The sequence below is a fragment of the Ananas comosus genome, linkage group 4 (assembly GCF_001540865.1).
Source record: "Ananas comosus cultivar F153 linkage group 4, ASM154086v1, whole genome shotgun sequence".
Lineage (NCBI taxonomy): Eukaryota > Viridiplantae > Streptophyta > Magnoliopsida > Poales > Bromeliaceae > Ananas > Ananas comosus.
The window spans coordinates 9152627-9165372 of NC_033624.1; the positions used below are offsets into that span (position 1 = coordinate 9152627).

At 39.5% G+C, this 12746-nt stretch overlaps 1 long non-coding RNA gene across 2 annotated transcripts; it reads left to right on the forward strand.

The window, feature by feature from the left end:
• On the forward strand, nucleotides 1331-7608 carry LOC109709039. 2 transcript variants are annotated; one of them, XR_002215877.1, is made up of 8 exons: nucleotides 1331-1656; nucleotides 2080-2443; nucleotides 2553-2624; nucleotides 2715-2793; nucleotides 4344-4458; nucleotides 5100-5162; nucleotides 5545-5578; nucleotides 7341-7608. It is a non-coding gene; the product is annotated as an uncharacterized LOC109709039 (long non-coding RNA). The 2 variants fall into 2 exon arrangements; XR_002215876.1 differs by having other exon boundaries at nucleotides 1337-2443.

Here is a 12746-nt window from a genome sequence, read left to right on the forward strand (position 1 = left end):
TCCGTCTTCATCGGAAGCGAGCCCCGGGCCTCCGCCGCCTGTGGCTCTAGCACCCCCACGGGGGGCTTCGCTGCAGGCCAGTAACTTCGTCCCCTCCGCCCCCTCCATCTGTGTTTCCAGCAAACCTCGCGCCTCCGCCAAGCCCTGCGCCTCCGTCTTCATCAGAAGCGAGCTCCGGGCCTCCGCCGCCTGTGGCTCTAGCACCCCCTCGGGGGGCTTCGCTGCAGGCCAGTAACTTCGTCCCCTCTGCCCCCTCCACCTGTGTTTCCAGCAAGCCTCGCGCCTCCGCCAAGCCCTGCGCCTCCGTCTTCATCGGAAGCGAGCCCTGGGCCTCCGCCGCCTGTGGCTCTAGCACCCCCACAGGGGGCTTCGCTGCAGGCCAGTAACTTCTTTCCAGGGTAAATTACAGAAGCGCGACTAAGCATTCGAGTTGTTTTAAGGAATTAAGGATAATTAGGACATCCTTTGTCTTCCTGTGTGCATGTGTTCTTCTATTTTCTTGGTGCAGGTTTAGAGAAAGACTCCATGTATTGCATTTTCTTTCTTTTTATTTTCTATTGCCAGATAAGTGAAAAATGTTTAAGAAAAAAATTCTCCTCTTTTGGAGCAAATTAAGAGGTTAATCTTAAATGCTTCAACTCTGTTTCCCCTCACTTTATCTGCATTTATCCTAAAGATATTTTAACATTGTTTGATTCCTGCGCAAGTAGCAAACCTCATCGCATGGTGAGGTTGTTTTGTTTGTGTCTTATCTGATGAAGTTGTTAAGCTTTTTTGAAGTAGCTTAAGCACCTAATCTGAAAACTGCTTCTTTGAAGTAGCACCTTACGGCGGCCTCTGCCGCCTGTGGCTCTAGCACCCCCACGGGGGGCTTCACTGCAGGCCAGCAGCACCTCACGGCGGGCTTCGCAGCAGGCCAGCGCACCTTCGCTGCAGGCGAGCCGCAGGTTCAAGCCGCACCTTCGCTGCAGGCTAGCCGCAGGTTCAAGCCGTCACCTGCGCGTCTACAGATCCGACCCAACTCCTCCACCATGTAACCCTCCCTCCCTCTCTGTGCCCTAATTTTCTAATCTATTTTCCCCTGTTTTTTTTTCTTTTTCTTTTTCTCTTTAAATTAACTGGGAAACCATCCCACTATCCAGATCTACGAGGTGTCATCGTCGTGGTGGAAATCGCTGAGAAATCGCTGAAGAATCGTAGGTTGCTGAATTGGAGTAGTAAAAATTACTAAATCACTCTACTCTTTAATATTTTGCCTCAGTTTTTTTTTTTTTCCCTAATATTTAAACGTTAATAAATGTGGGTCGGGTGGTGCACGAAAAGGGGCTTTTNTTCCTAGCTCTTCGTCCCCTCCGCCCACTCCACCTGCGTTTCCAGCAAGTCTCGCGCCTCCGGCAAGCCCTGTGCCTCCGTCTTCATCGGAAGCGAGCCCCAGGCCTCCGCCGCCTGTGGCTCTAGCACCCCCCACGGGTGGCTTCGCTGCAGGCCAGTAACTTCGTCCCCTCCGCCCCCTCCACCTGTGTTTCCAGCAAGCCTCGCGCCTCCGCCAAGCCCTGCGCCTCCGTCTTCAGCGGAAGCGAGCCCCGGGCCTCCGCCGCCTGTGGCTTTAGCACCCCCACGGGGGGCTTCGCTGCAGGCCAGTAACTTCTTTCCAGGGTAAATTACAGAAGCACGACTAAGCATTCGAGTTGTTTTAAGAAATTAAGGATAATTAGGACATCCTTTGTCTTCCTGCGTGCATGTGTTCTTCTATTTTCTTGGTGCAGGTTTAGAGAAAGACTCCATGTATTGCATTTTCTTTCTTTTTATTTTCTATTGCCAGATAAGTGAAAAATGTTTAAGAAAGAAATTCTCCTCTTTTGGAGCAAATTAAGAGGTTAATCTTTAATGCTTCAACTCTGTTTCCCCTCATTTTATCTGCATTTATCCTAAAGATATTTTAACATTGTTTGATTCCTGCGCAAGTAGCAAACCTCATCGCATGATGAGGTTGTTTTGTTTGTGTCTTATCTGATGAAGTTGTTAAGCTTCTTTGAAGTAGCTTAAACACCTAATCTGAAAACTGCTTCTTTGAAGTAGCACCTCACGGCGGGCCTCTGCCGCCTGTGGCTCTAGCACCCCCACGGGGGTCTTCGCTGCAGGCTAGCGCACCTGCGCGTCGCCTCGTCGAGCCGCACGTGCGCGTCGCCTCGTCGAGCTGCACCTGCGCGTCGCCTCGTCGAGCCGCAGGTTCAAGCCGCACCTTCGCTGCAGGCGAGCCGCAGGTTCAAGCCGCACCTTCGCTACAGGTGAGCCGCAGGTTCAAGCCGCACCTTCGCCGCAGGTTCAAGCCGCACCTTCGCTGCAGGTGAGCTGCAGGTTCAAGCCGCACCTTCGCTGCAGGCTAGCCGCAGGTTCAAGCCGTCCCTGCGCGTCTACAGATTCGACCCAACTCGTCCACCATGTAACCCTCCCTCCCTCTCTGTGGCCTAATTTTCTAATCTATTTTCCCCTATTTTTTTTTCTTTTTCTTTTTCTCTTTAAATTAACTGGGGAATCATCCCACTATCCAGATCTACGAGGTGTCATCGTCGTGGTGGAAATCGCTGAGAAATCGCTGAAGAATCGTAGGTTGCTGAATTGGGGTAGTAAAAATTACTAAATCACTCTACTCTTTAATATTTTGCCTCAGTTTTTAATTTTTTTTTCTAATATTTAAACGTTAATAAATGTAGGTCGGGTGGTGCACGAAAAGGGGCTTTTGCCACAACAACGTGAGAATTCAATTATTCGGAAAGCTTTATGAAGTAGGAGGTAATAGTGTGGTGATATTTTGAGTGCAGATAACAATCCAAGGAATTGCTAGTTAGTAAGGATTTTTCTCTTGATAATTCTTCGCCACCAGAAAAAAGGAAAAAAAAAAAAAAATTTTGATAGGAGCTATAATTCGCGCCAAAGAAATGATCGCAGTAGAAAAAGGAGTGGAAATTTTTAGGATATGTTTGGAAATTGGAACTGGAGGAAAATAAGATTGACAGGTTAAGGAATGCCTAATTAATCGCATTTAGGTGCGCAGTTAAATACGTACTTTTAGTGTCTGATATTTGATAGTGTTGCTTGCACATGAAATCCATGCTGTTGGATGGTGTTCATTATTATGAAATGCTAGTTTAAACCTAGAGATTTTAATATTTCTTGCTAGGCTACGATTTTCTAAGTATTTATGTATGTGTCAGTCATGTCAATCTTGGTTAGTAGGAAAGGTGCATTTAATGGTACAAGTTTAACATTCGATGAGCTTTATGATTTATAAAGAACTTTCGAGATGCCTCATAAGAATTTTTGCAGTTATTAGTGTGGAGGCATTGGGTATTGAATTTGTTGCCTTAAGGTTCAGACATCACTTGGTTCATCACCTAGAAGTTGGAGACTTTATCTGCCTCTCGTTATTGCTCAGTTGCTTGAAAATATCTTGAACCACTTAAAATCTACTTGTAATTGTGGTAAAGGCGTTGGAATGATCGGTTTAGTTATGGTTCCTAGGACCCTTACCATTTCTCTTGTGCATCATTTTATAGGTACAGATCGTCTGCCGATTTTGTTGTGCAAGTTGATGATTAAAATCATGTTATAAATATTATAGAATGCTTATCAAGTAGATTTGCAAGGTTTCGACAATTTAACTAGTTACATTAATGTGCTATCTGTAGCAGGGTATTGATACTCTTGACTTGCACGCCTAGTTGAAGCTAAGGAACTACTTAGACAAACTGTGATAGTGCATGAAACATGATTATGCTGCTCCCAACAAACTTCTACTTTACTGTAAAGCGTCTCACTTCATTATAGCGTGCATATTGCAGATCGATTCTTTGTCCATTTTAGATTAGGTATTCGTCTATTGCCTCACTATTTTCTTGGTGGTCAATATATTACTTATTTTGTGTCTGCCTGCATGAACATATGTAGCGACAATATGCATTATTACCTCGTCAATGATTTGATAAGAAGTGCACTCATTTTATATGTTGTTAAATGCTGTAGAATTGAATTTCTCACCTAATAGGTAATGGCATAATCACTTTTCTCAATGGCCGCGTGCACCATTTCAAAATTTAATATACGCTGTAGCTATCTCACTAGTGATATTATAGAACAAAGATATAAATGTTACCCTTGATAAGTATTGTGGCCTGGGCCAATTAATCCTTTTGGAAATTTTAGATCAGTGCAAGTAGTAATGCTGCTGCTTTCAATCCTATATTATTTTTCCACTAGTTTTCTGTCCTTTGCTTTGAAATTTCCTTTTTAGCAGATGTAATGTGACCAAGAACTGAACTTTTATGGCTTTTTCTCTTTTATAGTACCGCTGAGCATAGTTCGCGGTGATTACCATCAACTGGACATGTGGTTTAATGGGAAATCAAGAGTGGATTCGTCATCTTTCGGAAGATTGTCTACAATATTTAGCAATGCCATGTTAGTTTTCATTGACGTTTTATATTTAATTATGTAATGGATCAAGTACCTGTAAGATGTGGTTGCAGAAACTAATTTCTTCGTGGTTTAGTGTCAATTGTGTCATGGATGAAAGTTTCACATGTGCACCTTTCTTTTTCCTAGTGCTACTGCTGCCCGTTCCTTCATCCTTGATTTGTTTCGCCAATACTTCTTATTTGATTGTTGTTTAGGTAGTGCGGTCCAATCATATTTAGATATCCTGTGTTGGATTTCATCATATTAATCTTAGTAACACCAACTAAGTGATGTTGTTTTATACATCAACATGCCATTTTGGGCTGCTATGACCAAAATGGCATGTTGATACATGTTAGGCCAATTACAAATAGCATGTTAGTTATGGTGGCAAGAAAACAACTAGTTTATGCATGTGGATCTTTGATAGTGATTTGAATTCGATTGTACTTAAAAAATCTATTCTTGGTAGCCAGGCACTTGATCCACCATTTCTTTGTGTGTTGCACAGATGTGCTGGTTGGAGCATTCTTTTATTTATATTAAATAAAACTTTATATGTTAGTCTTGTATACGGTTATGTGATTTTTGTTATTTGTTGTATTGATTGTGTGTTTTTCTTCTGTTTGTTTACTCCACCCAAGGATTTAAAGAAAAAAGAGAAGGAACTCCAAGCAAAGGAGGCAGAACTAAGCAAGAGGGAAAAGGTATTTGCCATTGAAGTTCTGCCAGAGACTAGTCTTGTATGATTTTGAAACTTCGACAGTTCCAGCATTACTTCTTTTGCAGATTATAGTGTATCATTATGGATTGTAATCAAGTCGGTAGATTGGATGACACATCATTCCCTATATATATATATATATATATATATAGGGATTCTTTAGTAAGCAAATAGGATATATATGATAGACCTCACATGAAGCTTCTAGATCTAGGTGGGATTTTTGTATCAATTTGTTTTCGAATCAGAGGACACCCTTTGAATTTTTTTCTCATTGCAAGTTTCGTACTCCTTTTATCACCTTTTCAAGTCATTGGTTCCTCATTCATTGGTTCCTTATTGCATTATTTGCATGTGCTGCTCAGGAACTTAAACGAAGGGAAGAGGCTGCAGCACGCGGTATGTTCTCATGGTTCATTTTGTCTGACTGATTTCGCAATATTTGATCCAGCTACTTTTTTTCTATCTCTTATAGTTCTTTGCTTGGTAACCAGATTCTTATTCTGATGAGTCAGGTCCGTCCTGTGTAGTTTCTACTTTGGCAAGTTTTAGAGAAAAATTTATGGGAAAAGCACAACACTGGCTGTGCTTCATGATTAGGAGAGTTGGCAGACAGAATGATAAATATATTTTAAAAATGCATATATCTCTCAGAAGAGGATATTCGCATAACCAACTGGTGCACAGAAGTTTTTAAATTTTGATTTCAAAAATTAATTGTTGCATTAATGATGTGTATTGATTAGTCTGGTTTGAGTTTTGATAATAATCAACAAAATAAAAAATCAGTATCTGTTAATTTCAAGTATCTGTTACTATCTTGTAATGAATATCGACAATCGGTTATACCAAAAAATGAGATTATTTGACTGTTGTTTACAATGAAGCATAGAGCAGGAACAGTTCGATCAACAGCAATCAATTTTGTGAAGAAAAGTAACCTATATAACTGTTACTAATCTGATCTTTTTTAAGGTGCAGTAATGGACAAAATACATGTGCTTACATTTCTGATTTCTATTTGGCCATTTCATAATCTTTCCCATGCATATTTGTCGAGATCTGTTCGATTTAATACCTTGATTTCCAGTCTTATGTTCTATGTGTTTTGTTCATCCCTCTCAACATCGTCATGTCCGGTGCATTCATCTTGTTGGCCATATTGTTTCTTTATAGCTGAATGTTTAATACCATGTACTATTCAAGTTGGCTATAACTCTCAGGTTAAATGGAAATTTTCCTAGTAGAACATGTTTATTGGTTATTGAAATTTGATATTTTTTATGTTACTCATCTGGCACGCTTTCTTTGTCCTATGTTTTTCCGAGGAAAGAGAAATGATATTTAACTAGTAATAGTGAGGTAATTTATGTCGTTTTAGTTGTTAGTTACAGTAATGTAATTTCAAGGATAAATTGTATGTTTGGTCCTCAAACTATGAGGTAGGTGACACTTTAGGTTCTCAAATTTTAATTTATTGTAATTTCTGATTCGAACTTGCAGACTCGTTGCAATCAAGTCCAATAATCTAATTTAGTTGACTAAAGTTTAACGTGCTGTTGATATAAAAGTGATGTGATATCTAAATTATTGATGCCTCATCGGTCACAACATGCTACTACATTGCCTCTATATTAGCGATAATAAATATTTAGCCAACTAAATTAAGTTATGGTATTTAAATGCAACAATTTTGAAAGCTTGAAATAACTTTGATGAACAGTACGATTTTATTCATTCGGAATTTTGATTACTTTGGCCAAAAAAGGGATCATAACTAATACCGTACGATTAAGAAAATAAGATTTGAAGCCCTTCAAATCTGATTGTTTTGTTTGTGATTGAAACATGAGCTGAAATAAACGTTACTTGTTACTTCATTCGCATTCGTATCCTGTTTTGTAATTTCTTTTTATGTAATACTAGTCATATTTGTAATTATTATTCTAATTTCTCAAAGTTACTCAGTTTATTTGTTACTCTTAATGCTCAATATTTGGTTACATGAATTGAATTAATGTCGGTTTCTGTCTGTTATATAGTTCATAGCCAATATTATTATCTACGTACTTGGCCTCTTTATTTCTATATTGTTTGCATTATCAGTCCAGGGATCAACAAATGTTGAAAAGCTAATTTTTATTTTTATTTTTATTTGCAGATTTATAAGAGGTGGTGACGAGAAATATTTTGGCAGGTCATTGGCGATGTATTGAATCAAGTTTAAGAATTTAGATATATTTTGAAACTTTACATTTGATAGCATGTGGAAATGATCAAAATACTATTATTGTGTTTTGTTTTTGGTTGTGTTGGGTGATTGTATTACTTATATATGATGATTCAGTCTTACTTATATATGTTGTCCCAAACTTTTATCTGTTGTGAGAGATACTTCGATGCAAAATGTAGGATTTCTGCTTGTTGATCTGTGATTTGTTTGGAAAGCTTTCTATCATATTTATGAGAATTGGCTCTTTTTGTCCTAAATTTTATTTGGTTTTGAGAGAATTAAATTGAAATTAAAGGTTAAAAATTAAGAATGAGAAATTATGTTATTTTTTAGCAATTTATATTAAATTAATAATATTTATTACTACTAATTATTTTTTAAAAAAAATTAATTAAAAAAAATTAATTTTATATCAGAAAATGGTGGCAACGACAGTCGCCACCATAAATTGTAAAGTTTTCGCGGCGACAGTTCATCGCCGCTAATTATATACCTTTAGCGGCGACAAACTGTCGCTACCAAATATTCTGGTCCGGGTTGTTTTTTCGTGGCGCTGATATGTCGCCGCTAATTATATAACTTTAGCGGCGACAAACTGTCGCCATCAAATATTCCGGTCCGGGTTGTTTTTTCGCGGCGCTGATATGTCGCCGCTAATTATGTAATTTTTAGCGGCGACGGTACGTCGCCACTAATTATCGACTTTTAGCGGCGACACATTGTCGCCACTAATTATCTACTTTTAGCGGCGACTCATTGTCGCCACCAAATAGTTTTACCGACGGGGCTTTCGGCGGCGGCGTGCGGCGACCGATTGTCGCCGCCAAAACATTTTCCGTGGCGACAATATTAGTGGGTTAATTTAAATGGATTTTAGCATCGTGCGAGACATAGTATAATGTGGTTCTATATTAGAACTCTTACTCATGTATTGCAAGGTAACACATAAACTAGTGTGATTGCGACTTAACTGTAATGATAGGATAGATGTACATTTTGGTTGCACATGTTTAATTTGAGACACAGTAGAAGACTTATTTATGTTCTTTCAGAAGTTTATTGTATATGACTCCTTATTGCTTTTATATTATATATAGCCTTGTTTTGGCTAGTGGAGAAGAGCGAGCTTAGTAATTGCCATGGGAAACTATCAATTATAGTTATAGCTCTTTTCGCGATGTTTTTCAGAGCCTTCACTCAGGAGAGGGCCAGGGATCGCGCGAAAGGACGGTTATCGCCGAGGTAGCGTGAGCTACGAGGATGTTCGATAGTGTGGTTAACTCTGTGTTATCTTTTTGTTGAGAGAGTTGAGTTGACCCGGCATGTATAGGAGACCACCATTTTTGTAATAGAGACAGATTTTACTATTATGATTTCCTTTATTTTATCAGTATCTCTTAATGGGTGTAGATGTTATAAATATATTTGTCTGATTCATTGAGTTATGTTATTTACTCTATCTACTTGTTTATTACTTGCTTTTACATTCTCGCTTTATGTAGAGCCTTATAGTGTTGATATGGGGGTCTGGACTCGGCCCATAGGAGGCCTCGCCGGTCGGGCCTGAATTTCAGTGCCGTAACCCAACGTCAGAGCATAATATGCTCGATCTTGCTTCAGTTGAACCATGCCTGGTACCAGTTCAACAATGAGTAAACTCTCAGTTTGTACTCCCGTTACGACGGTTCCTGTCTCAATTCCTAAATCTTCCTTTCATCTTTCTTTCCTGTCCCATACTGGAAGTATCGTGAATACTATCTCTCTAATCTCCCATAGGATAATCGATGAAGGTGTTAAACCATCGGCTTTCTTGTGCATTTGCCACCATATTAGGCATAAAAATTTTCAAAACATGCGTGAAATAACATGAACCTTATCCTTTTCCAAGGTATATATATCTAAACAAGGATCATCGATGTGTAACCGTCTCCAGTATCCAAGGATCGGCTTTTTTCACCGTTCGACATCGGGGAATGAAACCGATGAAACACCGTCAGTACTATAAGATGACTCGTGCTCGGCCTTGTCGCGGAGAAATCAGAACTAGAAAGGCCAGGACCACAGGGGATAACAACTTGGAGGAGGTGGCGATTACATTGGCGGGATCCGGGTAGGTAACATCCTGGACTCCCAGAAGATCTGTCGTCGCTGTTGCGACACAATCCGTGTAGCTTTTTCTATTTCTCGTTCTTGCATAACCGAATACGCGCTACTGAGCCAGCAATCTAAACCTCATCAGGATCACAGATGCTCTGGCCCACCTCAGAGGTGGATGCGGATTGAATTCTCGTCGCACGCCCGGTGGCATTTCTCTGAAATGAACCATTCAATTATTAGACAACCAATCAGCGAAAGCATTCAAGTGCATTATACTCAACTTAGTTTATGTTGTGCATTCAACATAATCTTTTGGTTGCATATAAATACACAACTCGTCAGGCCCGTAATTAAATTAAGACTTGACTAACAACTAACTCAATTGTTTGGCTTGTATTATTAGATTCACGCCACTCGTCGTTGCCTGGCCTAGGTTTCCAATCCTAAGTCTTAAGGTAACCCTAGATTTCACTATCACTTGCTCTATACACTCCTATCTGTCACGTTCCGTTACGCATTTGGTTCGATACCGGGTCAGCGCCAGACTGCGAATGACGACAACTCGTTCGCCAAGTTAAAAATGAGTAATGTATAAGAAATAAATAATTCCAGGACATATTTAATATACATGGCTGCCGAAGGCAAGCAACAAAACAAGTGATGTAAACTACTGTACAACGAAATTACTGTAAATTAAAATTTTACAGAATGACTGTAGTAAGACTGGAAAATTTATTTATACAGCTTTTATATATTCTTTACATGTTCTGTACATCAAAAGGATGAACATGAACTTCAAATGGTAATGCCTAAAACTCTGGAATGTAGCTAGAATAAGGCAGGCCGCCACGGGATCTCGGCTCGAAACTGCACTGTAACTGTATGGTTAAGTGGCTGTGAGAATACAAGAGTTACGTGGTTGGCTGGCGCTTCGGCGACTACCCACTAGGTATACTCAGGATATGTAGGCAAGAAAAGTAAGCAGTATACCAACTATAAATATAACTGACTACAATGCTGTACAAGACTGAAAAGAAAGTAACAAGATATGAAAACTGTAAAAATGAATGCATGGTGTGTCATTAACTTTACCCATTTTTGGTATAAACCGTGCTGGTTAACACTGCGAAAGTACGTTAGTCCTGGGGGCAGTAGTTAGCTAAATTACCAAGCAGTGAGTTAACTTTGGTAACAAATAACTCACAACGAAATCCACGGGCCTAAGCTGACCATCCGATGGGAGATCTGTCGGCAGTAGTTAGTCCTGGAGAGTACGTTAGCACAGTGATACTCCTGGCTCATGCCTGGGGAAGCGACCCACAGTAAGAAAAAACTATGTGAGTAGTGATCTTGATGCCCCTTTAGGGATTCACTGAAAACAATGTCACAATTTAACGCTAACTAGTTCTTTGATTATGTTTCTAATTGCGATTTTCGATGATACCAAATCTTAGTCATGTTGTCCAAGTTACTATTGTTTGGCTTTAAAGTTTATACATTCATTAGGGTTCTATGTCATTTAATGTTTCCAAATTTTATTTGTGATTAGGATTCACATTTTCACTAGTCAATGCAACACTAATGCATACTACAAATATAAATATGGCTCAACGAAGAATTATGGACTAAAAGGTGATTCAAAGAGTTCGGATAGCACCACCATGTATGGTGTAATCATAGAATCCAAGTCTCGGAAAAGTCGACGACTATCTTCGCGACTCGTGAAAGTAGGTAGACGGTTTATACATTACCGTGCAGATCGACCTGTCGGAAAGTCCAAATTTAGATCTTGGGCATGTTACTATTCATTATAAAGGAATTAGAAAATGATTAAATAGAGTCATTACTCATATATTTACAAGGTAGATTTCAATTGCTATATAAAGAGGGAATATAGTCGAAACTTCTTTTGGCGATATCTTTTGCTAGGTTCGGTGAGGTCATTGTCCGAACGATCTTCGGCAACGCTTTTTTTACCCTCAATTTGGTTATACACGCGGTCAATTTGCATTAGGACTTTATTTTGCAAGTGCATTGCTAGTAGGTCGTTTTATTTAACCGATTTTTATAGAAACCTAATTATTTTGATCTCTATTTCACGTTTTTTTTCTTATTTCTTTTTTCTTTTTTTTGTTCTTTTTTTCTTTCCTTCCTTTTTCTTTATTTTCTTATTTCTGGTTTTTTTTCTTTTCTTTTTCTCTGCAGCCCTGAGCTGAGCAGCTGCTGATGCTTGTTGACTGGCTGACTGCTGGCCACCAGACCAGCTATGTTGCTGAGACGAGAGCTACTGACTGCTGCAGCAGCTCTGCCTGATGACTGCTGCATGCTCTGCTGCCTGCTGCGATGTGCTGCTGCTGCTGCTGCTGCTGTGTGGCATGCTGCTGCTGTGCTGCAAGCTGCAGTGTGCTGTCCTGCCATGCTGTACTAAGCAGTAAAGTGCTGCAGGTGCTTGCTGTTGCTGCTGCAAACTAGCCTGTGCTGCTGTACTACCAGTACCAGCAGGGAGATGGTGAGAGAAAGAGATAACAGGAGAGAGATATAACCAAATCATCGGTTCTTTTTTTTTTTATTCTTTTCTTTTCTTTTCTTGCTTTTCTTTTCACTTACTTCTCTTTTCTCTGTCTCTGTCTCTCTAGCTATTGGATACAGAGGGGAGATAAGGATGGATAAGGCTCCCTGCTGAGTTTAGTGGAAATCATAAATGCCATTGTGTAATTACCAATTGAGCCCTCGATAATTTCGTTTAGTCGCACGGATTAATACTTTTGCAGGCTTCTAAAGAGTCCGATTGAGCCTCAAATTTGACAGAATGCTGTTTTTATCTTAAACAAGTCCATAAATTGTTAAATTTCTAGTTTCACCCGTTTGGTCTGAGAACTGTCCCGAATGTAATCTTTCATCAGATACTTTCGGATGCTATTCTCTCTCTACAGGGTCAGGAATTTTTTATATGAAACTTAAAATCTAGCTATAAAACTATGTGACATCTCCGCAAAAGTTTCATAATTTTTACCTGTGCTTTTGTCTGTTAATTTCTCTAGTCCCGTCTTTACAAAAATTTATAATCTTTCGGTTTGCGCTCGATTTAAACGAGCATTAAACTTATATATTTACACCTTAGTCAAATAATGTGTTAGACGATTGTATTTATTTTGCTCACTTTAATTCTTTAATCAAACTTAGAAGTCGGAAATCCGCAATTCCTTTAAATATTCGTTTCGCCGGCCCAATTTGCGC